The sequence below is a fragment of the Crassostrea angulata genome, chromosome 2 (genome assembly GCF_025612915.1).
Source record: "Crassostrea angulata isolate pt1a10 chromosome 2, ASM2561291v2, whole genome shotgun sequence".
Classification (NCBI taxonomy): domain Eukaryota; kingdom Metazoa; phylum Mollusca; class Bivalvia; order Ostreida; family Ostreidae; genus Magallana; species Magallana angulata.
This window is the reverse complement of record NC_069112.1, coordinates 71,642,145-71,669,903: the sequence shown is the minus strand read 5'-3', so window position 1 is coordinate 71,669,903 and position 27,759 is coordinate 71,642,145. Positions and strand designations below refer to the sequence as shown.

The window sequence follows — 27,759 nt, the reverse complement described above, 5'->3', positions numbered from 1 at the left end:
TTAAATGAAACGAAATTTGAGAATAAAATGAGTTTATCTATTAATGTAGTAGTCAAAAAGAATAATTAAATCTTAAAACCGAATATTCATCGAGCGGGATAACTTACTTACCTGTGCTACGGTAAAATTAAATCGTACGCGGGATGGACACACTATCGTAAACAAACAGGTAAGCGATTCGATTTTTGATTTAATTATATTTATGCTTAAAAAACAGATAAATAATTTCGATGCACTTATTGAGGAACTGTTTAGTCACATATTTTTATCAAATTATTTTCTTATCATATATAACGGAGCGTAATTCTCATTATTCGAGCGATTCGTTCGGCGATAATTGTAAACACGATCTGAAAATAAGGAATACCTTTAGGAAGTTTATATCGTTTATAGTTAAACCACTCGGAGTTATTTTTAAAGTATAAATTCTTAAGCATTTATAGGTAGCTAACTTTTATTAATTCGATATGTTCAGGTTAATATCGGACAGAAATATGCGTCCCTGTTATTGGGCATCGAAGAAATTTTATGAAACGTGAAGCAATGTCTGTTTTTTGTATACATGTTTATCTTTTAAAATGCCAAATTGGTCGTTTATAAATTAAAGTTTTTATTAATTTGCAGACTTTAAATGAAGTAAACACAGAAATCTATTTCTGACGTTGTCAAATGTTGCAACGAATTCTCCCTGTAACTCCGTACTTGCGTACGAATTGACAAAGATGTAGCGCCGACATTTCAGCGCGCATTAATGTTATGCACCGCGTTCTTGATATAATAATTATTCTTAAATGGTTTAACTTGTAAAACGTATTAAATTGACATTGAAAATACATTGTTTAGCCAATTTTCGTTTCGTAAAATAACTCTGAAATTTATACTCGAATCTGATTGGCTACAGGATGCAGGATAGGATAGGATAGGATAGGATAGAACTAAACTTTCATATTTCTATCATGTATCCTGCATCCTGCATCCTATCCTATCCTATCCTTGTCAACTTTCAGGATAGCAGCACTGTAATGCTTTACAAAATCTTTATCGTTTTTGAGTTATTTGCAATAGAGTTTATGACTGTCTTGGCCCCTAATTTAAGGAGCCAGCCCCTATTTCTTGATTTTTTTTAAAAAGAACTTTTGATTCTCTACCACTTTTGTAATATATGTTTTAACAAAATATCAACTCATAAAAAGATACAGATCAAAACGTATGAAAAATTTGATTCGAAATTCGTACCCAATTTTCGAGCCTAGGCGAGCTCATAGAAATGGCGCCATTGGCGCCAAAAAACTACATTGTGCACAACTTCAACCTATAGTCTACCTATCCTGAAAATTTCATATTCTTATCTCTGATAGTCTCTGAGTTTATGTCTGCACAAAATTAGTCGTAAAAACTTACAAAATCGGCCGTAAATCGGAACCGGAAGTGCCGATTTCGAAATTTAAAAAAACTTCTAGAATTATGACCACTGGCAATCATCTGAGAAAAAATGGTCAAAATCGGCCGAATAGTTTTCGAGAAATCGCGTGCACAAAATTTGTGGAAAAAAATAATAATAATAACTAGATACGACCTCGTTACGAGTAACGAGTAGGTCTTCCGTCCGATTTTTGTTGTTTTTTTTTTTTTTAGATAAAATGATACCATGAGATATCGATACAATTTCAAAATTACCCCCACCCCCCCCCCCAAAAAAAAAATTGAAAACAAAGAATAACAACCCTAATTACGTCAGACATGGGCCTGACGATGACTCTTTCAAACCGATAATGTAGAGATCAACAACTTTGATTTTTATAATGCATAACAAAAAATTTATCGTTTTCAAGTTATTCGTAATAGAATTTACGAGTCTCTTGGTCCCTAATTAAAGGGGCCAGCCCCTTTTTCTTGATTTTATTGGATAGAACTTTTGATTCTCTACTACTTTTGTTCTATATGTCTTGTCAAAATATCAACTGATAAAAAGATACTGATCAAAACATATGAAAATTTTGATTCGAAATCTGTACCCCATTTTTGTGCCTAAGCGAGCTCCAAGGAATAGCGCCACTGGTGCAAAACAACTAAATAGTGCACAACTTCAAACCATGCTCTACCTATCCTGAAAATTTCAAAGTCATATCTCTTATAGTTTCTGAGATCAACTCTGCACAAAATTGGTCGTAAAAAAGTACAAAATCGACCGTAAATCCGGACCGGAAGTGACGACGACAAAAAATTCAAAAACATATAAAATTCAGATAATTTCCCATCATCTGTGAAAAAATTGTTCAGATCGGTTGAGTAGTTTTCGAGAAATCGCGTGCACAAAATTTTGAAAAAAAAATAATAAGAAACAGTACGAAAACAATAAGGTCTTCCGTTGGAAACGGAAGACCTTAACTAGACACGATCTCGTTGCGAGCTACGAGGAGGTCTTCCGTCCGATTTTTAGAATATGGAATGACCTTACTCTTGACCTTCATCAGCGAAACGTATCCGGAAAAGGAGGCGGGATGTATGAGTAATGGGTGAAAGACTATCTATCCCTTTGGTGTCTATTATTTGAGGGATCAGCTCCTATTCATTCATTTTAATCAAAAGGTATTTTTGTGTACCACTAATAAGTATTTAGAAATTGGTTACCGTTTTTGAGATATCTGGGAAAAATCGTTTTGATATCCGGTCCTTATACTCCTTTTAGGGTCCAGATAAAAACAATATATGGTTGTACATTGTTAAGCTCAATATTTTTAGCATCTTTTGTTAAATATTGCTTTCCAAAGTTTTCCTCCATTTTGAGATATTGAGCATCAAAGCCTTAGACTTCTGGCCCCTTAAAATCCCTAATTACGTAACATAAGAGTAAATGATTGCCATATACAGGTACATTACATTAGAATGAACATAATCGCTTCTATAACGTATCACAAAATATTTAACAGTAAAACGTTATCATTAAAAGACTTTAGAGCCCCCTCAGCCCCTTATTAGAAGGGCCAGCACCTTTTTCATGATTTCAAATGAAAGCTCTTGTCAATTCAAACACTTTTTGTTCAACAAGTAATTACAAATTTTGTACGTTCTTGAGATATTTTGAGAGGGTCATGTTAGGGGCCGACCCTGTAACTCCTTTTAGGGACCGCATAACAAAGAAATTATAGTTGATTATTGTTAAGCTCAATATTTTAAGCATCTTTTGTTCAATATTGCTTATCCAAATGTTTCTTCATTTTGAGATATTAAGCATTATAGTTTTGGACTTCTGGCCCCTTAAAATCCCTAATTACGTAACATAGGAGTAAATGATTGCCATGTATAGGTAAATAACCTTAAAATGAACATAATTGCTTCTATAACGCATCAAAAAATATTTCACGGTAAAAGGTTATCATTAAAAGACTTTAGAGCCCCCCCCCCCCAGCCCCTAATTTTAAGGGCCAGCCCCTTTTTTATGATTTCAAATGAAAGCTCTTGTCAATTCAAACACATTTTGTTCAAAAAGTGTTTACAAATTTTGTACCGTTCTCGAGATATCTGCAGAGGGTCGTTTTAGGGGCCGACCCTGTAACTCCTTTTAGGGACCGCATAACAAGGAAATTATGGTTTCAGATTGTTAAGCTCAATATTTTGAGCATCTTTTGTTGAATATTGCTTATCCAAATGTTTCTTCATTTTGAGATATTAAGCATTAAAGTTTTGGACTTCTGGCCCCTCAAAATCCCTAATTACGTAACATAGGAGTAAATGATTGCCATGTATAGGTAAATAACCTTAAAATGAACATAATTGCTTCTATAACGCATCAAAAAATATTTCACGGTAAAAGGTTATCATTAAAAGACTTTAGAGCCCCCCCCCCAGCCCCTAATTTTAAGGGCCAGCCCCTTTTTTATGATTTCAAATGAAAGCTCTTGTCAATTCAAACACATTTTGTTCAAAAAGTGTTTACAAATTTTGTACCGTTCTCGAGATATCTGCAGAGGGTCGTTTTAGGGGCCGACCCTGTAACTCCTTTTAGGAACCGCATAACAAGGAAATTATGGTTTCAGATTGTTAAGCTCAATATTTTGAGCATCTTTTGTTAAATATTGCTTATCCAAATGTTTCTTCATTTTGAGATATTAAGCATTAAAGTTTTGGACTTCTGGCCCCTCAAAATCCCTAATTCCGTAACATAGGAGTAAATGATTGCCATGTATAGGTAAATAACCTTAAAATGAACATAATTGCTTCTATAACGCATCAAAAAATATTTCACGGTAAAAGGTTATCATTAAAAGACTCTAGAGCCCCCCAGCCCCTAATTTTAAGGGCCAGCCCCTTTTTTATGATTTCGAATGAAAGCTCTTGTCAATTCAAACACATTTTGTTCAAAAAGTGTTTACAAATTTTGTACCGTTCTCGAGATATCTGCAGAGGGTCGTTTTAGGGGCCGACCCTGTAACTCCTTTTAGGGACCGCATAACAAGGAAATTATGGTTTCAGATTGTTAAGCTCAATATTTTGAGCATCTTTTGTTCAATATTGCTTATCCAAATGTTTCTTCATTTTGAGATATTAAGCATTAAAGTTTTGGACTTCTGGCCCCTCAAAATCCCTAATTACGTAACATAGGAGTAAATGATTGCCATGTATAGGTAAATAACCTTAGAATGAACATAATTGCTTCTATAACGCATCACAAAATATTTCACGGTAAAAAGTTATCATTAAAAGACTCTAGAGCCCCCTCAGCCCCTAATTTTAAGGGCCAGCCCCTTTTTCTTGATTTCAAATGAAAGCTCTTGTCAATTCAAACACATTTTGTTCAAAAAGTGTTTACAAATTTTGTACCGTTCTCGAGATATCTGCAGAGGGTCGTTTTAGGGGCCGACCCTGTAACTCCTTTTAGGGACCGCATAACAAGGAAATTATGGTTTCAGATTGTTAAGCTCAATATTTTGAGCATCTTTTGTTAAATATTGCTTATCCAAATGTTTCTTTATTTTGAGATATTGAACATCAAAGTTTTGGACTTCTGGCCCCTTAAAATCCCTAATTCCGTAACATAGGAGTAAATGATTGCCATAATTAGGTTAATAACCTAAGATTAAACATAATTGCTTCTATAACGCATCACAAAATATTTCACGGTAAAAAGTTATCATTTAAAGACTTTAGAGCCCCCTCAGCCCCTAATTTGAAGGGCCAGCCCCTTTTTCATGATCCGAAATGAAAGCTCTTGATTTAATTAAGTTTTTTTGTTCTACATGTTTTTAACAAAATGCTTTCAAGAAAAGAGATATTTAAAGAAAACCAAGAAAAATCATGACGCCTTTTTAATCTTAATTTTCAAGCTCGGGCGAGCTTCGGCGCTCTTTGAGATAAAGATGATTAATGACCATTAGACACTATTTCAGTCTTTCGTCTATCAGCCCTGAAAAGTTCAACATCATATCTTTAATAGTAAAAGAGGAGTTCTCCGCACAAAATACCCCTATAAAAACAGTTAAATCCACGATACCTCAAGACAGGAAGTGACGTCATCAACAAAAAAATTTTCCAACAAGGTTCAGACCAATACCTATCAGAATTGAAAATTTGACGTAAATCGGTTGAGCCGTTTCCGAGAAATCGCATGCACAAAATCGGTAAGAAAAAAAAAATAATAATAACTAGATACGATCTCGTTACGAGTAACGAGTAGGTCTTCCGTTCAATTTTTAAACGATAGCATTAAAATATCAATGAAATTTCAGAATTCCCCTCAACCACTCCCTTTCAGAAAATGTAAACGATTGTCAATATCCTTTAAAATGCTTAACAAAGAGTTTTGCTTTTTCTCATACAGAACATTAAAGATGTAAGATTTTTGTCCCCTAAAATCCCTAATTACGTCATCAATGGGTTTGGAAATGAGTTTTACAAACTGATATTGTTACGATCAATAACTTTGTTCCTACAATGCATTACAAAATCTGTATCGTTTTTAAGTTATCTGTAATAGAGTTTACGACAGTCTTGGCCCCTAAATAAAGGGGCCAGCCCCTTTTTCTTGAGTTCATTAGAAAGGTCTCACGAGTTATAACATTTTTTGTTCTTACACTTATCTAGAATTGTTGTTCATTTTATAATTACAAATGATAGAATATTTTAGGGGCCAGCCCTCTAGATCCTTAATGGGGACAGACATTGGTGTTTTGATTAATGGAATCGATTAGAATCATCAATACAGATATTTTCTCTTCTACAATGCTTAACAAAATATGTCTCCTTCTCTAGATATATTGCGTCAAAGCTTTAGTACTTTGGCCAATAAAAATCCATAATTACGTAATAAATGGACGTGGCAATGATTTTTCTGATAGATATTGTAACGATCAACAACTTTGCTTCTATAATGCATTACAAAATCTGTATCGTTTTTACGTTATCTGAATAGAGTTTACGAGTGTCTTGGCCCCTAATTTAAGGGGCCAGCCCCTTTCTCTTGAGATCATTCGAAAGGTCTCACGAATAATAACATTTTTTGTTCTTACACCTATCTAAAATTGTTTTTCATTTTTGAGATACAAATGATTGAATATTTTAGGGGCCAGCCCTATAGATCCTTAATGGGGACAGACAATGGTGTTTTGATTAGTGGAATTGATTATTTTTATTAAGACAGACATTTTCTCTTCTACAATACTTAAGAAAATATGCCTCCTTCTCTAGTTATATCGTGATAAACTTTTAAGTACTCTGGCCCCTAAAAAACCCTAATTACGTCATAAATGGGCGTGGCAATGATTTTACCTGATAGATATTGTTACGATCAACAACTTTGCTTCTATAATGCATTACAAAATCTTTATCATTTTAAAGCCATTTCTCATAGAGTTTACGAGTGTCTAGGCCCCTAATTTAAGGGGCCAGCCCCTTTTTTTTGATTTTGTTGAAAAGAACTTTTAATTTTCTACCACTTTTGTTATATATGTCTTAACAAAATACCAACTGATTAAAAGATACAGATCAAAACGTATAAAAATTTTGGATAAAAATTCGTACCCAATTTTCGTGCCCAGGCGAGCTCAAAGAAATGGCGCCACTGGCGTAAAACAAAATAATAGTGCACAACTTCAGACTATAGACTACCTATCCTGAAAATTTCATAATCATATCTCTGATAGTTTCTGAGATCAGCTCTGCACAAAATAGGTCGTAAAAAACTACAAAATGGCCGATAAATCGGTACCGGAAGTGACGACAACAAAAATTTCAAAAACATATAAAATTCAGATCATGACTCTTCATCTCTGAAAAAATGACTGAAATCGGCTGAATAGTTTTCGAGAAATCGCGTGCACAAAATTTGGAAAAAAAAATAATAATAATAACTAGACACGATCTCGTTGCGAGCAACGAGGAGGTCTTCCGTGTGTTTTAGAACATGAAATACATGTACGACCTTGGTATTGCTATTTAACGGCTAAACGTGATTTAACATATAAGACAAAGGTCTACATTCTAAGGGCCAGTTACTATTTTGTTTTAGATGTATGAGCTTTGGTTGAAAACATTTAGATCTCTAATTCGAGGGGCAGCCTCTTTTTCCTCGTATCAAATGAAGAGTCATTTAGTTTTAAAGATATTTTGTTCAACAAGTGTATAGAAATTTGTTACCATTCTTGAGATATCTCAGAAAGAGCGTTTTAGGGGCCGATCCCTTATCTCCTTATTGGGGTCGTTTAAGGAAATTTTGAAGAATCCATATTGTTTAGTAGATCAGTTTGAGTATCTTTTTTTCTATACTGCATTTCAAAATATATTTTTCCTTTCTGAGATATCGGTGATCAAAGTTTTGGATTTTTGACCCCTTAAAAACCTTAATTACGTACCACATTATAAAATCATGACACTGCTTGGATACATAACTGTAAGATAAACATATTTGCTTCTATAATCTTTCACAAAATATATCTCAGTAAAGGGGCTATAGATGGAAGACTTGAGAGCCCTTTGGTCCCCTAATTTGAGGGGCCAGCCCCTTTGTCTTGATATCAAATAAAAGGTCTTATAAATATAAAAAAATTAACATTATATGTTTTAACAAAATATTATTCAGAAAAGAGATAAACAAAGAAAACTAGAAAAAATTATGATATTTGTTTAATCTCAATTTTTGGGTCCAGGCGAGCTTCGGCGCTTTTTGCGATCGAAATGATTTTAAACCTTTATGCACAATTTCAATCTTCCGTCTACCATCACTGAAAATTTTAAGTGTATGTCTGCTATAGTTTAAAAGGAGTACTGCCGAAAAAATACCTCTCTGCAAATCGACAAAACGACTATATCTCAAAACCTGAAGTGACGTCATCAATAAAAAAAATTTGCAATACGGTTCACATCGTCATCTATTACATCGACAAGTTTCATAAAAATCAATTAAGTACTTTTCGAGATCTTGCGTGCACAAAATTTGTAAGAAAAAAAAATAATAATATAGAAGAATAGGGGAAAAGGAACAAAGCAGTAACAATAAGGTTTTCCGTTGGAAACGGAAGACCTTAATAATAAGAAAAGAGAAAAAGAAACAATAGAAAAATAGAAGAGTCATCCGCTGAAGACGGAAGACCCTAATAATTCAAGAATGTTTTTGTCAAAATCTTAATGTACGAGTGTTTTCAACTTGTTTATTCAGTCCAACAACCCCTTTATTTTGAATATCTTAGTTAAAAAGTCAAAAAAATCTAGAGAAGGAAATAGAGAGAAAGAACAAATCTTGGCTCCGGCGAGATTCGAACACACAGACTTTGCATGTGTCATAACAGTATTTCATCGTAGACTGGTCCTCTGTCTCTATCGTACGAAATATATATCGCACATATCAGACAGGCATTGCCAGTCTATATTTCATCATCGAAGGTTCACGTCAAAACATGGCTGACGCGAAATAATTCCCGATTTTCTCTTTGAATTTGGGGCGTTTCCGCCCGGGACAGGAGCTGAATTTTTGTATGAGATGAAAAACAACGTGTAAGATGTCTCACTAGTCAGGTTTGGTAACAGTGCGAGGTCATTTGAAATGTTGATGCGTGTTTGTGTCTGGAGGGGGATGAAAAGGACCGAGCTTGATTTTCGTCGTAAATAAATCGAAAGTAGAATTTTGAGGTGTGGATCTCGGATTCGGTTAACAACAATTAGGGGAAGTCCTAAAACAATGACTGATGCATTTTACACATGTATTTCAGAGTAGTGATTTTTTTGTGTCGTTTACTATTATGTTTGACTGTTTTCTATCAACAGGATTGATAAAATTCTTATAAATGTAGAAATAACGAAATCAGTAACACGTAAATTTATTCATAAAAAAATGGATGACAGTAATTTCCACAGTTCTAACATTCATAAGTAGTTCACACGCTATCGTAGATACAGACTAAACGGAAAACAAGAAATATACATGCAACAGAAATATTACGCGGCTGCTTACATCCCTTGCACTGTGTAAATTTTAAGTCCCCGTACAGGCTATACTCGCGGCTTGATATCGGAAATGTCTTCTTAATTGTTCAACCCGCTGCAAATTTGGCAGAAAAACAGAATGAGGTCCGAGATACATTTACACAAAATTTCATGAGGATTGAGTGAAGGGCTCTGGAGTTAGAATTTTTTTCTACAGTACATGTCAAACACGAAAATTAAAACTCAAATGCCAAAAAGTTCATAACTCTGTTAATAATGAACGAATTGGTCTGGTAATTAGTGCGGTAATCTAGAATGGTACTAAGTTGAAATTAAAGGTCCGAGATCAAAGATCAAGTAAAATCGGGCCAGAAAAACTAAAAGATTTTATGAAGGGTGGGGGGGGGGTGGTCGGTGACTTCTATATTAAACGGAAAATACTAAATTCCCAATATCACTAGAGTTTGAGAAACATGCTTGACCTTTATTTTGCTATTTACCAGCTAAACATGATTTGGAAATAGAATGAAAAATCCTTTGATTTTAAACAGACTCTTTTCTTCAATTTCTATATCCTCTTTTTCTTTTACAAATAAATCATAAATGTATTGGACTTCTCGCCCTTGTTTTGTTTCTGATATATGTATAAGAGCTTTGATTGAAACATTTAGATCCCTCTTATCATGTAATTTGAGGGGCTAGCCCCTTTTTCTTGATATCAATGAAAGGTCCCTTAATATTAAACACATTTTGTTCAACAAGTGTTTAGAAATTTGTTACTGTTTTTGAGATATTAGGGAAAGATTGTTTTAGGGGCCGACTCTTTATCTCCTTATAAGGACCATTCAACGAAACTTTGGTGGTTAAATATTATTACGAATATTATTCTGAGTATCTTCTCTTCTATAATGCATTTCAAAATATTTCTCCTTTTTAAGAAATAAATGATCAAAATATTGGACTTCTAGCCCCTTTAAAATCCAAATTATGTAACATATCAGAAAACTTCTAACAAATATAGGTAGATAACTGAAAGATACACATTTTTGCTTCTATAATACATTACAAAATATTTTTCATTAAAGAGATATAGATAAAAGACTTTAGACCCCTCTTGGCCCCTTATATGAGGGGTCGGCCCCTTTTGCTTGGTGTCAGTTGAAAGATCTTTTATAGATTAATTTTTGATGCTCTACATGTGTTAGCAAAATATTGATTAGAAGAAAGATATTCGTGATCAAATCTCAAATTTCGTAAAAATTGTCAAAAAAATTTAACATCAACATTTTCAGTTCCGGTCGAGCTTCAAGGATGATGACTTCTGGTCAAATCTAAAACAAGCAAGCAAATCTACCATAACCACTCTATCTTGCATATAAATTTCAAGTCCCTAACTATAACAGTTTTTGAGGAGATGCGTGAACAATATCATGTTCCAAAATACATGAAAAAGGGAGATAATTCAGAAGCGGAAGTGAATTTTCAGACAGGAAGTAAGATGCAAAGAGATATTCACCTAAGACATCATCCCTGTAAAAATCATTAAAATCGATTGAGAAATGGCTGAGAAATTAAGGGTGACTATCAAGAAGAAAAATAATAATATAGAAGAATGAGAACGCGTAGAAAAACAGTAAGGTCTTCCGCTGAAGACGGAAGACCTTATTAATAAAGGACTGTTTTTGTCTAAATCTTAAAGGATGTGTGTTTTTCAACTTGTACTTCAGTATAACAACCCCTTTATTTTGAATATCTTAGTTAGAAAGTCAAAAAAAAAAACACAAATGGAGAGAAGGAAATAGAGAGAAAGAACAAATCTTGGCTCCACACGGTCTTTGCAGGTGTCATAACAGTATTTCATCAAAGGTTCGCGTCAAAACATGGCTGACGCGAAATAATTCCCGATTTTTCTTTGAATTTGGGGCGTTTCCGCCCGGGACAGGAGCTGAATTTTTGTATGAGATGAAAAACAACGTGTAAGATGTCTCACTAGTCAGGTTTGGTAACAGTGCGAGGTCATTTGAAATGTTGATGCGTGTTTGTGTCTGGAGGGGGATGAAAAGGACCGAGCTTGATTTTCGTCGTAAATAAATCGAAAGTAGAATTTTGAGGTGTGGATCTCGGATTCGGTTAACAACAATTAGGGGAAGTCCTAAAACAATGACTGATGCATTTTACACATGTATTTCAGAGTAGTGATTTTTTTGTGTCGTTTACTATTATGTTTGACTGTTTTCTATCAACAGGATTGATAAATTTCTTATAAATGTAGAAATAACGAAATCAGTAACACGTAAATTTATTCATAAAAAAATGGATGACAGTAATTTCCACAGTTCTAACATTCATAAGTAGTTCACACGCTATCGTAGATACAGACTAAACGGAAAACAAGAAATATACATGCAACAGAAATATTACGCGGCTGCTTACATCCCTTGCACTGTGTAAATTTTAAGTCCCCGTACAGGCTATACTCGCGGCTTGATATCGGAAATGTCTTCTTAATTGTTCAACCCGCTGCAAATTTGGCAGAAAAACAGAATGAGGTCCGAGATACATTTACACAAAATTTCATGAGGATTGAGTGAAGGGCTCTGGAGTTAGAATTTTTTTCTACAGTACATGTCAAACACGAAAATTAAAACTCAAATGCCAAAAAGTTCATAACTCTGTTAATAATGAACGAATTGGTCTGGTAATTAGTGCGGTAATCTAGAATGGTACTAAGTTGAAATTAAAGGTCCGAGATCAAAGATCAAGTAAAATCGGGCCAGAAAAACTAAAAGATTTTATGAAGGGTGGGGGGGGGGGGGTGGTCGGTGACTTCTATATTAAACGGAAAATACTAAATTCCCAATATCACTAGAGTTTGAGAAACATGCTTGACCTTTATTTTGCTATTTACCAGCTAAACATGATTTGGAAATAGAATGAAAAATCCTTTGATTTTAAACAGACTCTTTTCTTCAATTTCTATATCCTCTTTTTCTTTTACAAATAAATCATAAATGTATTGGACTTCTCGCCCTTGTTTTGTTTCTGATATATGTATAAGAGCTTTGATTGAAACATTTAGATCCCTCTTATCATGTAATTTGAGGGGCTAGCCCCTTTTTCTTGATATCAATGAAAGGTCCCTTAATATTAAACACATTTTGTTCAACAAGTGTTTAGAAATTTGTTACTGTTTTTGAGATATTAGGGAAAGATTGTTTTAGGGGCCGACTCTTTATCTCCTTATAAGGACCATTCAACGAAACTTTGGTGGTTAAATATTATTACGAATATTATTCTGAGTATCTTCTCTTCTATAATGCATTTCAAAATATTTCTCCTTTTTAAGAAATAAATGATCAAAATATTGGACTTCTAGCCCCTTTAAAATCCAAATTATGTAACATATCAGAAAACTTCTAACAAATATAGGTAGATAACTGGAAGATACACATTTTTGCTTCTATAATACATTACAAAATATTTTTCATTTAAGAGATATAGATAAAAGACTTTAGACCCCTCTTGGCCCCTTATATGAGGGGTCGGCCCCTTTTGCTTGGTGTCAGTTGAAAGATCTTTTATAGATTAATTTTTGATGCTCTACATGTGTTAGCAAAATATTGATTAGAAGAAAGATATTCGTGATCAAATCTCAAATTTCGTAAAAATTGTCAAAAAAATTTAACATCAACATTTTCAGTTCCGGTCGAGCTTCAAGGATGATGACTTCTGGTCAAATCTAAAACAAGCAAGCAAATCTACCATAACCACTCTATCTTGCATATAAATTTCAAGTCCCTAACTATAACAGTTTTTGAGGAGATGCGTGAACAATATCATGTTCCAAAATACATGAAAAAGGGAGATAATTCAGAAGCGGAAGTGAATTTTCAGACAGGAAGTAAGATGCAAAGAGATATTCACCTAAGACATCATCCCTGTAAAAATCATTAAAATCGATTGAGAAATGGCTGAGAAATTAAGGGTGACTACCAAGAAGAAAAATAATAATATAGAAGAATGAGAACGCGTAGAAAAACAGTAAGGTCTTCCGCTGAAGACGGAAGACCTTAATAATAAAGGACTGTTTTTGTCTAAATCTTAAAGGATGAGTGTTTTTCAACTTGTACTTCAGTATAACAACCCCTTTATTTTGAATATCTTAGTTAGAAAGTCAAAAAAAAAAACACAAATGGAGAGAAGGAAATAGAGAGAAAGAACAAATCTTGGCTCCACACGGTCTTTGCAGGTGTCATAACAGTATTTCATCAAAGGTTCGCGTCAAAACATGGCTGACGCGAAATAATTCCCGATTTTCTCTTTGAATTTGGGGCGTTTCCGCCCGGGACAGGAGCTGAATTTTTGTATGAGATGAAAAACAACGTGTAAGATGTCTCACTAGTCAGGTTTGGTAACAGTGCGAGGTCATTTGAAATGTTGATGCGTGTTTGTGTCTGGAGGGGGATGAAAAGGACCGAGCTTGATTTTCGTCGTAAATAAATCGAAAGTAGAATTTTGAGGTGTGGATCTCGGATTCGGTTAACAACAATTAGGGGAAGTCCTAAAACAATGACTGATGCATTTTACACATGTATTTCAGAGTAGTGATTTTTTTGTGTCGTTTACTATTATGTTTGACTGTTTTCTATCAACAGGATTGATAAAATTCTTATAAATGTAGAAATAACGAAATCAGTAACACGTAAATTTATTCATAAAAAAATGGATGACAGTAATTTCCACAGTTCTAACATTCATAAGTAGTTCACACGCTATCGTAGATACAGACTAAACGGAAAACAAGAAATATACATGCAACAGAAATATTACGCGGCTGCTTACATCCCTTGCACTGTGTAAATTTTAAGTCCCCGTACAGGCTATACTCGCGGCTTGATATCGGAAATGTCTTCTTAATTGTTCAACCCGCTGCAAATTTGGCAGAAAAACAGAATCAGGTCCGAGATACATTTACACAAAATTTCATGAGGATTGAGTGAAGGGCTCGGGAGTTAGAATTTTTTTCTACAGTACATGTCAAACACGAAAATTAAAACTCAAATGCCAAAAAGTTCATAACTCTGTTAATAATGAACGAATTGGTCTGGTAATTAGTGCGGTAATCTAGAATGGTACTAAGTTGAAATTAAAGGTCCGAGATCAAAGATCAAGTAAAATCGGGCCAGAAAAACTAAAAGATTTTATGAAGGGTGGGGGGGGGGGGTGGTCGGTGACTTCTATATTAAACGGAAAATACTAAATTCCCAATATCACTAGAGTTTGAGAAACATGCTTGACCTTTATTTTGCTATTTACCAGCTAAACATGATTTGGAAATAGAATGAAAAATCCTTTGATTTTAAACAGACTCTTTTCTTCAATTTCTATATCCTCTTTTTCTTTTACAAATAAATCATAAATGTATTGGACTTCTCGCCCTTGTTTTGTTTCTGATATATGTATAAGAGCTTTGATTGAAACATTTAGATCCCTCTTATCATGTAATTTGAGGGGCTAGCCCCTTTTTCTTGATATCAATGAAAGGTCCCTTAATATTAAACACATTTTGTTCAACAAGTGTTTAGAAATTTGTTACTGTTTTTGAGATATTAGGGAAAGATTGTTTTAGGGGCCGACTCTTTATCTCCTTATAAGGACCATTCAACGAAACTTTGGTGGTTAAATATTATTACGAATATTATTCTGAGTATCTTCTCTTCTATAATGCATTTCAAAATATTTCTCCTTTTTAAGAAATAAATGATCAAAATATTGGACTTCTAGCCCCTTTAAAATCCAAATTATGTAACATATCAGAAAACTTCTAACAAATATAGGTAGATAACTGGAAGATACACATTTTTGCTTCTATAATACATTACAAAATATTTTTCATTAAAGAGATATAGATAAAAGACTTTAGACCCCTCTTGGCCCCTAATATGAGGGGTCGGCCCCTTTTGCTTGGTGTCAGTTGAAAGATCTTTTATAGATTAATTTTTGATGCTCTACATGTGTTAGCAAAATATTGATTAGAAGAAAGATATTCGTGATCAAATCTCAAATTTCGTAAAAATTGTCAAAAATATTTAACATCAACATTTTCAGTTCCGGTCGAGCTTCAAGGATGATGACTTCTGGTCAAATCTAAAACAAGCAAGCAAATCTACCATAACCACTCTATCTTGCATATAAATTTCAAGTCCCTAACTATAACAGTTTTTGAGGAGATGCGTGAACAATATCATGTTCCAAAATACATGAAAAAGGGAGATAATTCAGAAGCGGAAGTGAATTTTCAGACAGGAAGTAAGATGCAAAGAGATATTCACCTAAGACATCATCCCTGTAAAAATCATTAAAATCGATTGAGAAATGGCTGAGAAATTAAGGGTGACTACCAAGAAGAAAAATAATAATATAGAAGAATGAGAACGCGTAGAAAAACAGTAAGGTCTTCCGCTGAAGACGGAAGACCTTAATAATAAAGGACTGTTTTTGTCTAAATCTTAAAGGATGAGTGTTTTTCAACTTGTACTTCAGTATAACAACCCCTTTATTTTGAATATCTTAGTTAGAAAGTCAAAAAAAAAACACAAATGGAGAGAAGGAAATAGAGAGAAAGAACAAATCTTGGCTCCACACGGTCTTTGCAGGTGTCATAACAGTATTTCATCAAAGGTTCGCGTCAAAACATGGCTGACGCGAAATAATTCCCGATTTTCTCTTTGAATTTGGGGCGTTTCCGCCCGGGACAGGAGCTGAATTTTTGTATGAGATGAAAAACAACGTGTAAGATGTCTCACTAGTCAGGTTTGGTAACAGTGCGAGGTCATTTGAAATGTTGATGCGTGTTTGTGTCTGGAGGGGGATGAAAAGGACCGAGCTTGATTTTCGTCGTAAATAAATCGAAAGTAGAATTTTGAGGTGTGGATCTCGGATTCGGTTAACAACAATTAGGGGAAGTCCTAAAACAATGACTGATGCATTTTACACATGTATTTCAGAGTAGTGATTTTTTTGTGTCGTTTACTATTATGTTTGACTGTTTTCTATCAACAGGATTGATAAAATTCTTATAAATGTAGAAATAACGAAATCAGTAACACGTAAATTTATTCATAAAAAAATGGATGACAGTAATTTCCACAGTTCTAACATTCATAAGTAGTTCACACGCTATCGTAGATACAGACTAAACGGAAAACAAGAAATATACATGCAACAGAAATATTACGCGGCTGCTTACATCCCTTGCACTGTGTAAATTTTAAGTCCCCGTACAGGCTATACTCGCGGCTTGATATCGGAAATGTCTTCTTAATTGTTCAACCCGCTGCAAATTTGGCAGAAAAACAGAATCAGGTCCGAGATACATTTACACAAAATTTCATGAGGATTGAGTGAAGGGCTCGGGAGTTAGAATTTTTTTCTACAGTACATGTCAAACACGAAAATTAAAACTCAAATGCCAAAAAGTTCATAACTCTGTTAATAATGAACGAATTGGTCTGGTAATTAGTGCGGTAATCTAGAATGGTACTAAGTTGAAATTAAAGGTCCGAGATCAAAGATCAAGTAAAATCGGGCCAGAAAAACTAAAAGATTTTATGAAGGGTGGGGGGGGGGGGGTGGTCGGTGACTTCTATATTAAACGGAAAATACTAAATTCCCAATATCACTAGAGTTTGAGAAACATGCTTGACCTTTATTTTGCTATTTACCAGCTAAACATGATTTGGAAATAGAATGAAAAATCCTTTGATTTTAAACAGACTCTTTTCTTCAATTTCTATATCCTCTTTTTCTTTTACAAATAAATCATAAATGTATTGGACTTCTCGCCCTTGTTTTGTTTCTGATATATGTATAAGAGCTTTGATTGAAACATTTAGATCCCTCTTATCATGTAATTTGAGGGGCTAGCCCCTTTTTCTTGATATCAATGAAAGGTCCCTTAATATTAAACACATTTTGTTCAACAAGTGTTTAGAAATTTGTTACTGTTTTTGAGATATTAGGGAAAGATTGTTTTAGGGGCCGACTCTTTATCTCCTTATAAGGACCATTCAACGAAACTTTGGTGGTTAAATATTATTACGAATATTATTCTGAGTATCTTCTCTTCTATAATGCATTTCAAAATATTTCTCCTTTTTAAGAAATAAATGATCAAAATATTGGACTTCTAGCCCCTTTAAAATCCTAATTATGTAACATATTAGAAAACTTCTAACAAATATAGGTAGATAACTGGAAGATACACATTTTTGCTTCTATAATACATTACAAAATATTTTTCATTAAAGAGATATAGATAAAAGACTTTAGACCCCTCTTGGCCCCTTATATGAGGGGTCGGCCCCTTTTGCTTGGTGTCAGTTGAAAGATCTTTTATAGATTAATTTTTGATGCTCTACATGTGTTAGCAAAATATTGATTAGAAGAAAGATATTCGTGATCAAATCTCAAATTTCGTAAAAATTGTCAAAAATATTTAACATCAACATTTTCAGTTCCGGTCGAGCTTCAAGGATGATGACTTCTGGTCAAATCTAAAACAAGCAAGCAAATCTACCATAACCACTCTATCTTGCATATAAATTTCAAGTCCCTAACTATAACAGTTTTTGAGGAGATGCGTGAACAATATCATGTTCCAAAATACATGAAAAAGGGAGATAATTCAGAAGCGGAAGTGAATTTTCAGACAGGAAGTAAGATGCAAAGAGATATTCACCTAAGACATCATCCCTGTAAAAATCATTAAAATCGATTGAGAAATGGCTGAGAAATTAAGGGTGACTACCAAGAAGAAAAATAATAATATAGAAGAATGAGAACGCGTAGAAAAACAGTAAGGTCTTCCGCTGAAGACGGAAGACCTTAATAATAAAGGACTGTTTTTGTCTAAATCTTAAAGGATGAGTGTTTTTCAACTTGTACTTCAGTATAACAACCCCTTTATTTTGAATATCTTAGTTAGAAAGTCAAAAAAAAAACACAAATGGAGAGAAGGAAATAGAGAGAAAGAACAAATCTTGGCTCCACACGGTCTTTGCAGGTGTCATAACAGTATTTCATCAAAGGTTCGCGTCAAAACATGGCTGACGCGAAATAATTCCCGATTTTCTCTTTGAATTTGGGGCGTTTCCGCCCGGGACAGGAGCTGAATTTTTGTATGAGATGAAAAACAACGTGTAAGATGTCTCACTAGTCAGGTTTGGTAACAGTGCGAGGTCATTTGAAATGTTGATGCGTGTTTGTGTCTGGAGGGGGATGAAAAGGACCGAGCTTGATTTTCGTCGTAAATAAATCGAAAGTAGAATTTTGAGGTGTGGATCTCGGATTCGGTTAACAACAATTAGGGGAAGTCCTAAAACAATGACTGATGCATTTTACACATGTATTTCAGAGTAGTGATTTTTTTGTGTCGTTTACTATTATGTTTGACTGTTTTCTATCAACAGGATTGATAAAATTCTTATAAATGTAGAAATAACGAAATCAGTAACACGTAAATTTATTCATAAAAAAATGGATGACAGTAATTTCCACAGTTCTAACATTCATAAGTAGTTCACACGCTATCGTAGATACAGACTAAACGGAAAACAAGAAATATACATGCAACAGAAATATTACGCGGCTGCTTACATCCCTTGCACTGTGTAAATTTTAAGTCCCCGTACAGGCTATACTCGCGGCTTGATATCGGAAATGTCTTCTTAATTGTTCAACCCGCTGCAAATTTGGCAGAAAAACAGAATCAGGTCCGAGATACATTTACACAAAATTTCATGAGGATTGAGTGAAGGGCTCGGGAGTTAGAATTTTTTTCTACAGTTCATGTCAAACACGAAAATTAAAACTCAAATGCCAAAAAGTTCATAACTCTGTTAATAATGAACGAATTGGTCTGGTAATTAGTGCGGTAATCTAGAATGGTATTAAGTTGAAATTAAAGGTCCGAGATCAAAGATCAAGTAAAATCGGGCCAGAAAAACTAAAAGATTTTATGAAGGGTGGGGGGGGGGGGGGTGGTCGGTGACTTCTATATTAAACGGAAAATACTAAATTCCCAATATCACTAGAGTTTGAGAAACATGCTTGACCTTTATTTTGCTATTTACCAGCTAAACATGATTTGGAAATAGAATGAAAAATCCTTTGATTTTAAACAGACTCTTTTCTTCAATTTCTATATCCTCTTTTTCTTTTACAAATAAATCATAAATGTATTGGACTTCTCGCCCTTGTTTTGTTTCTGATATATGTATAAGAGCTTTGATTGAAACATTTAGATCCCTCTTATCATGTAATTTGAGGGGCTAGCCCCTTTTTCTTGATATCAATGAAAGGTCCCTTAATATTAAACACATTTTGTTCAACAAGTGTTTAGAAATTTGTTACTGTTTTTGAGATATTAGGGAAAGATTGTTTTAGGGGCCGACTCTTTATCTCCTTATAAGGACCATTCAACGAAACTTTGGTGGTTAAATATTATTACGAATATTATTCTGAGTATCTTCTCTTCTATAATGCATTTCAAAATATTTCTCCTTTTTAAGAAATAAATGATCAAAATATTGGACTTCTAGCCCCTTTAAAATCCAAATTATGTAACATATCAGAAAACTTCTAACAAATATAGGTAGATAACTGGAAGATACACATTTTTGCTTTTATAATACATTACAAAATATTTTTCATTAAAGAGATATAGATAAAAGACTTTAGACCCCTCTTGGCCCCTTATATGAGGGGTCGGCCCCTTTTGCTTGGTGTCAGTTGAAAGATCTTTTATAGATTAATTTTTGATGCTCTACATGTGTTAGCAAAATATTGATTAGAAGAAAGATATTCGTGATCAAATCTCAAATTTCGTAAAAATTGTCAAAAAAATTTAACATCAACATTTTCAGTTCCGGTCGAGCTTCAAGGATGATGACTTCTGGTCAAATCTAAAACAAGCAAGCAAATCTACCATAACCACTCTATCTTGCATATAAATTTCAAGTCCCTAACTATAACAGTTTTTGAGGAGATGCGTGAACAATATCATGTTCCAAAATACATGAAAAAGGGAGATAATTCAGAAGCGGAAGTGAATTTTCAGACAGGAAGTAAGATGCAAAGAGATATTCACCTAAGACATCATCCCTGTAAAAATCATTAAAATCGATTGAGAAATGGCTGAGAAATTAAGGGTGACTACCAAGAAGAAAAATAATAATATAGAAGAATGAGAACGCGTAGAAAAACAGTAAGGTCTTCCGCTGAAGACGGAAGACCTTAATAATAAAGGACTGTTTTTGTCTAAATCTTAAAGGATGAGTGTTTTTCAACTTGTACTTCAGTATAACAACCCCTTTATTTTGAATATCTTAGTTAGAAAGTCAAAAAAAAAACACAAATGGAGAGAAGGAAATAGAGAGAAAGAACAAATCTTGGCTCCACACGGTCTTTGCAGGTGTCATAACAGTATTTCATCAAAGGTTCGCGTCAAAACATGGCTGACGCGAAATAATTCCCGATTTTCTCTTTGAATTTGGGGCGTTTCCGCCCGGGACAGGAGCTGAATTTTTGTATGAGATGAAAAACAACGTGTAAGATGTCTCACTAGTCAGGTTTGGTAACAGTGCGAGGTCATTTGAAATGTTGATGCGTGTTTGTGTCTGGAGGGGGATGAAAAGGACCGAGCTTGATTTTCGTCGTAAATAAATCGAAAGTAGAATTTTGAGGTGTGGATCTCGGATTCGGTTAACAACAATTAGGGGAAGTCCTAAAACAATGACTGATGCATTTTACACATGTATTTCAGAGTAGTGATTTTTTTGTGTCGTTTACTATTATGTTTGACTGTTTTCTATCAACAGGATTGATAAAATTCTTATAAATGTAGAAATAACGAAATCAGTAACACGTAAATTTATTCATAAAAAAATGGATGACAGTAATTTCCACAGTTCTAACATTCATAAGTAGTTCACACGCTATCGTAGATACAGACTAAACGGAAAACAAGAAATATACATGCAACAGAAATATTACGCGGCTGCTTACATCCCTTGCACTGTGTAAATTTTAAGTCCCCGTACAGGCTATACTCGCGGCTTGATATCGGAAATGTCTTCTTAATTGTTCAACCCGCTGCAAATTTGGCAGAAAAACAGAATCAGGTCCGAGATACATTTACACAAAATTTCATGAGGATTGAGTGAAGGGCTCGGGAGTTAGAATTTTTTTCTACAGTACATGTCAAACACGAAAATTAAAACTCAAATGCCAAAAAGTTCATAACTCTGTTAATAATGAACGAATTGGTCTGGTAATTAGTGCGGTAATCTAGAATGGTACTAAGTTGAAATTAAAGGTCCGAGATCAAAGATCAAGTAAAATCGGGCCAGAAAAACTAAAAGATTTTATGAAGGGTGGGGGGGGGGGGGGGGGTGGTCGGTGACTTCTATATTAAACGGAAAATACTAAATTCCCAATATCACTAGAGTTTGAGAAACATGCTTGACCTTTATTTTGCTATTTACCAGCTAAACATGATTTGGAAATAGAATGAAAAATCCTTTGATTTTAAACAGACTCTTTTCTTCAATTTCTATATCCTCTTTTTCTTTTACAAATAAATCATAAATGTATTGGACTTCTCGCCCTTGTTTTGTTTCTGATATATGTATAAGAGCTTTGATTGAAACATTTAGATCCCTCTTATCATGTAATTTGAGGGGCTAGCCCCTTTTTCTTGATATCAATGAAAGGTCCCTTAATATTAAACACATTTTGTTCAACAAGTGTTTAGAAATTTGTTACTGTTTTTGAGATATTAGGGAAAGATTGTTTTAGGGGCCGACTCTTTATCTCCTTATAAGGACCATTCAACGAAACTTTGGTGGTTAAATATTATTACGAATATTATTCTGAGTATCTTCTCTTCTATAATGCATTTCAAAATATTTCTCCTTTTTAAGAAATAAATGATCAAAATATTGGACTTCTAGCCCCTTTTAAATGCAAATTATGTAACATATCAGAAAACTCTTAACAAATATAGGTAGATAACTGGAAGATACACATTTTTGCTTCTATAATACATTACAAAATATTTTTCATTAAAGAGATATAGATAAAAGACTTTAGACCCCTCTTGGCCCCTTATATGAGGGGTCGGCCCCTTTTGCTTGGTGTCAGTTGAAAGATCTTTTATAGATTAATTTTTGATGCTCTACATGTGTTAGCAAAATATTGATTAGAAGAAAGATATTCGTGATCAAATCTCAAATTTCGTAAAAATTGTCAAAAAAATTTAACATCAACATTTTCAGTTCCGGTCGAGCTTCAAGGATGATGACTTCTGGTCAAATCTAAAACAAGCAAGCAAATCTACCATAACCACTCTATCTTGCATATAAATTTCAAGTCCCTAACTATAACAGTTTTTGAGGAGATGCGTGAACAATATCATGTTCCAAAATACATGAAAAAGGGAGATAATTCAGAAGCGGAAGTGAATTTTCAGACAGGAAGTAAGATGCAAAGAGATATTCACCTAAGACATCATCCCTGTAAAAATCATTAAAATCGATTGAGAAATGGCTGAGAAATTAAGGGTGACTACCAAGAAGAAAAATAATAATATAGAAGAATGAGAACGCGTAGAAAAACAGTAAGGTCTTCCGCTGAAGACGGAAGACCTTAATAAGAAACAGTACGAAAACTATAAGGTCTTCCGTTGGAAACGGAAGACCTTAATAATAATAGGGAAAAAGAAACCTAAGAAAAACAATAAGGTCTTCCGTTGGAAACGGAAGACCTTAATTAAAGCTCTTGATTTAATTAAGTTTTTTTGTTCTACTTGTTTTAACAAAATGCTTTCGAGAAAAGAGATATTCAAAGAAAACCAAGAAAAATCACGACGCCTTTTTAATCTTAATTTTCAAGCTCGGGCGAGCTTCGGCGCTCTTTGAGATAAAGATGATTAATTACCATTAGACACTATTTCAATCTTTCGTCTATCAGCCCTGAAAAGTTCAACATCATATCTTAAATGATTAAAGAGGAGTTCTCCGCACAAAATACCCCTATAAAAACCGATAAATCCATGATATCTCAAGACAGGAAGTGACGTCATAAACAAAAAAAATTTCCAACAAGGTTCAGATCAATACCTATCAGAACTGAAAATTTGACGTAAATCAGTTGAGCCGTTTCCGAGAAATCGCGTGCACAAAATCGGTAATAAAAAAAAAATAATAATAATAGGGAAAAAGAAACCTAAGAAAAACAATAAGGTCTTCCGTTGGAAACGGAAGACCTTAATAATAATAAGAAACAGAACGAAAACAATAACGTCTTCCGTTGGAAACGGAAGACCTTAATTATCAACAGAATCAGTACAAGGTCTTCCGTTGAAAACGGAAGACCTTAATTAGTATCAATGGCTTACATGTTAATGGCTCGATCTATAAATTATGGAGCATCATATAGGCCTCACATAGATTTAAGTTTTATCTTTATGAAAAAGGGCTAAAACTATTGTGTTTGAATTAGAGTGTTGATGAATTATTTGGCTGTAGGGATTCTCCAGGGATACAGACGTCTCGGCCTTATGACACCTCGGCCCAGGGCGGTTGACACCTCGGCCCAGACGGGTCGGCCCAAATCTATTGACACCTCGGCCCATGTAAAAGACACCTCGGCCCAATGAAAATTTCGGTTAAAAATGTTAAAATTTAAAAAAAACATTGGCAGATAATTACTGTATCTATTCATTTATGTGGTTATAATAATGCAGCTTCATCAACTTTCATTTCGTATGAACATTCTTTAATTTCGTGCTACTTATAAAGTACTAAATCTACAGTTAATGTTACACAGTAGCTGACATGCTGAGCTGACCACAGGTGCGTAACTACGGTTTGTGTCTTTCAATGTTAAATGTTAATGTTTAACACTACTTATTTAAAAATTCGGCAAAAATTAATAAGGCATGCTTTGTTCAAAACTAAGTACTGTTTTTGGCTTTCAATTCCTTGTGTAATCAAGACAAACAGTCCATTGGAGCTACCCCAAATTCACAAGGGTTGTCTATCCCCAATAAACAAGGAGATGTAAGTGTCATGCCAGGTAAATATCAAATTGCACCAGTGTTGGTCACTCACTCACTCACTTACTCAAAGCCATTGTGTTTACATGTAAAAGATAATGTTGGTCCAAGAGCTACCAGGAATATACAAGAGGTGTCTACCTGCAATTAACCGGTACCTAGGTGCCTTTCAGATGAACCTGAAAGAACTCACTGTGACCTAGTTTAATACAGTAACTGAACATAACATAGTATTTCTTGAAAAGAAGATTTTCAAACAATTTTCCTATATTTTTCTATGCTGAACTTTGAACTCATCTTGGGGACCCAGTATTGGTCTGAGGGTCACAGTTTTAACAATTAAGAATCTAAAAGTACCCATTCTTAGAATGCTTGCCTAATAATCCAACAAATTTTATTTTTAACAAGTTCTATATAAATAAAAAATTAAATTTTGAAATTTGAATGCCTATTGGGGTACCAGTATTGATCTTGGTGTCACTGCTTCTACAATTAAGAATCTACACTATTTAAGGTCATTTGCATAGTAATCTCACTAATTGTAGCATTGTTGTTCTTAAGAAGATTTTTAAACAATTTCTCTATATATTTACTATGTTTAACTTTAAACCTGCACTCATGGGGTCACGCTCTCATATAATATTTTGAACCCCGCAAAATATTGAACCCGGGTTCAAAATATTGCTGCAATGTATTGAACCCCCCCCCCCACCCCCTAAAATATTAAAGCCCAAGTTCAATATATTATGGCTGCGATATATTGAACACCCCTCTAATAGTCATTGCTATTGGAGAGGGGTTTCAAAATATTATGGCTGCAATATTTTGAATCCCCCTCCATATTCCAATTCCCTTTGGAGAGGGGGTTCAAAATATTATGGCCATGATATTTTGAACCCCCTCTTCAATAGCCATGGAAATTAGAGGGGGGTTCAATATATCACGGTCATAATATTTTGACCCCCCTATCCAATGGAAATTGAAGAAGGAGGGAGGTTCAATATATTGCGACCAAATTATTTTGAACCTCCAATGGGATTGGAAATAGGTGGGGGGGGGGGGGGTTCAATATATTGCGGCCATAATATTTTAAACCCCCTATCCAATAGCAATGAAAATCATCAGGGGGGTTCAATATATTGCGACCATAATATTTTGAACCCCCACTCCAATGGGATTTGAAATAGGAGGGGGGTTCAATTTCTGGTATTTCTTATTAGGTGGTTCTTGAGAAGACATCCACTGTATTTTCCCTGTTTCATAATTATCAACCTTTTAAAAAAGGTTACTCCCTTTATTCTAATAATTTAGAATCTTCTCTCCGTATAAGGAAGATTTTTACCAAGTTTGGTTTGATTTAAATTGGCCCAGTCGGTCTAGGGAAGCTAAACCTGGAAAATCATGATGATTTATTATGTCACTTTTATAGAGGACTTAGACAAATAAATCATAATATAAAGTTAAAAAGAAATGATGAAATAAAAAAATAAACGATTATTACAGGTATACAGTTTTCCTTCACAGTCAGTTTGAATATATTATTGTGATATTTCTGTTTTTGGTGGTTTATTTGTTTTAAAGATTTTATCAAAAATTAAATTGGTCTTCCCTATCATAAACGACTGTTGTTTACCTGGCGTTAACTCACGTGACTTTTTTAACTTTACTTACACTTGATCGATGAATACACTCAAATGAAAAATGTTGTCACATGACACGTAAAGGAGTTATTATAGTCAATGTATTTACAGGAATATCACTGTTTTCTTAAGACACGCCCATTATTTTCATCTTTATTCAAAAACAAGAAATGGCTACAAACCGGGATGATTTTACGCTGTATTACTTTCTTTGTATAACATCAAAAAATTAAAGCTTAGAATTCTTTAGAAATGATGTTATTTTATTCAATAAAATATTAAATATTTGAAGATAGAATATCCAATTAACCCTCCAGACAACCCCTGCGAGATGATCATGAACAATTCATGAGGATCCCATGAACTTATTATTGGACATTTTAAAGTCATGAATTTTTGTTCATGAAAAAATGTTGATGAATATTCATGAATATAATTTTTCATGAATAATTCATGAACAGTTATATTCATGAAGCTTCATCATTTGATGAATGTCCAATAATAAGTTCATCGGATCTTCATGAACTGTTCATGAATAAGTTTAATGAATCTTCATGAACTGTTCATGAATATCATTATGAATTTTATTCATGAATAATTCTTAAATAAAATTCATGAACTATTCATGAAAATTCTTACCTTCTACATTTTGTATATAAAAAGGTAAAATCTCCTAAAAAATCAAATATAAAATACTTTATTATAATAAATTGAAGAATAATGAGACAATATCTTAAATAGACAATATCTTAAATATCACATAATTCTTATGTACTGACTATCACTTTAAATAATCAGCAAGTTTAATGAAGTTGTTTTAAAAAACAACAGGTAATGATATCAATACTAACTCATTAGCTTTAAAGGAATGTTACAATATTAGAATTGACATACCAATATGCAATGATTTGAAATATAAGCGACATTAGAATATGACTACTAGATGATAACTATCAATATGTTCTTTATGAAATCTTCCTTTGTTGCATCGTCCTTGCCTCTGCTCATGTGGATTTCACTTGTATTCCATATACTGCAATGTGCATTTACTGCATGGTAGGTAAAATGCTCCATCCTTTAAATGATTATTTTCTACAAACCCAGAGTGTCTTGGTGACAATACTTCTTGGTGCCTAAAGGGGACAGACCGTCTCCGCGGGTTGGAGGAGGGATCTCGGGGGGAGATCAGAAAAGGATCAAACACAACGGTGAAGACACCAGGGCTTGAGGTAAATGATAATTTAATCAAAATTCAGTAGATATTTTATAGCTCTTACTCTTACACCTGGTCATACTTTATGTCAAAATCAGTAAAAAGGTCTATATTTATAAATTTAGGTCACTGAGGTGAAAATGAAGGAGACCGAGTTTGATGATAGCCCGCCAAGCGCAAACACCCGTTCCAGGGTCAGTCTTTAAGTAATATTTAATGTTAATGTCACCAATTTTATTTACATACCCCTACTTTAAAATAAATACTCTGATTTTATTTCATTTATTTAATTTTAAAACTTTCTTTTTCAGATCACAAACGATTCCTGTCAACAATGTAAAACTAAACCTGATAACAAAATTATGAAAAACGTA

The 27,759-nt window shown here is 33.9% G+C and overlaps 1 protein-coding gene and 1 long non-coding RNA gene across 2 annotated transcripts in view; both read left to right on the top strand.

Annotated features, from left to right (window-relative positions):
• The window catches only part of LOC128174829 (uncharacterized), a 218,200-nt gene that overhangs the window by 97,097 nt on the left and 93,344 nt on the right, over nucleotides 1–27,759 (top strand). The gene's annotated exons all lie outside the window — the stretch shown is intronic.
• On the top strand, nucleotides 139–27,759 carry LOC128171140 (uncharacterized). Its single transcript, XR_008242017.1, has 4 exons — nucleotides 139–169; nucleotides 27,277–27,401; nucleotides 27,511–27,591; nucleotides 27,697–27,759. It is a non-coding gene; the product is annotated as an uncharacterized LOC128171140 (long non-coding RNA).